Source organism: Alligator sinensis, unplaced genomic scaffold, assembly GCF_000455745.1.
Source record: "Alligator sinensis unplaced genomic scaffold, ASM45574v1 scaffold157_2, whole genome shotgun sequence".
Taxonomy (NCBI): domain Eukaryota; kingdom Metazoa; phylum Chordata; order Crocodylia; family Alligatoridae; genus Alligator; species Alligator sinensis.
Window position 1 is genome coordinate 282834 of NW_005842107.1, and position 632 is coordinate 283465.

At 55.1% G+C, this 632-nt stretch overlaps 1 protein-coding gene across 1 annotated transcript in view; it reads right to left on the minus strand.

Annotated features, from left to right (window-relative positions):
* TENM1 (teneurin transmembrane protein 1) overlaps positions 1 to 632 on the minus strand; it is a 572606-nt gene that overhangs the window by 4346 nt on the left and 567628 nt on the right. The window lies entirely within an intron of this gene.

Here is a 632-nt window from a genome sequence, read left to right on the forward strand (position 1 = left end):
CACTCTTTCTGTACCTCTATTAGGCCTGTGCATAGTGACTGGCATTTGCTTTGGATTCGGATTCGGCCGATTTGGGGGACAGTGATTTATTCGGTGATTCAAATCACTGTACCAAATTGATTTGGCTGAATCTGATTCGGAGATTCGGCCGCTGCCAAATCAGCCAAATGTCTGAATCAAACAGTCCCGCTTTCCCAGCCCCCTCCCGCACCTCATGGCTGCCCTGCCCTGACCATTCCAGTTTTTGGCCCTTAGGAAAAAAAAAAAAAAATCCTCACACATCAGCTGCTGTCGGGGGGCGAGGGGCATCCCCGCTGCCTCCCACTGCCTTGTGGTGCGTCGGGGGCTCTGCCATGACCCCCCAGAGGTCCCAGTGGCTGGGGGAGCAGCCCGGGAGGGCCGGGGGTTTTTTTTTTTTTTTTTTTTTTTTTTTAAAGAGCCAGGACACTGGGGCCGGGCAGGGCAGCCAATGACCAGCCTGGGAGGGCAGGGGAGGATAGGGGCTTATGGCAGAGCCCACCATGCAGCGTGGGGCAGTGGGGCACAGCGGGGATCTCCCCCACACTGGGCAGCAGACAGTGAGTGCAGGGCCTTTTTTTTATTTTATTTTTTAAAGAGCTGGGATGCTGGGG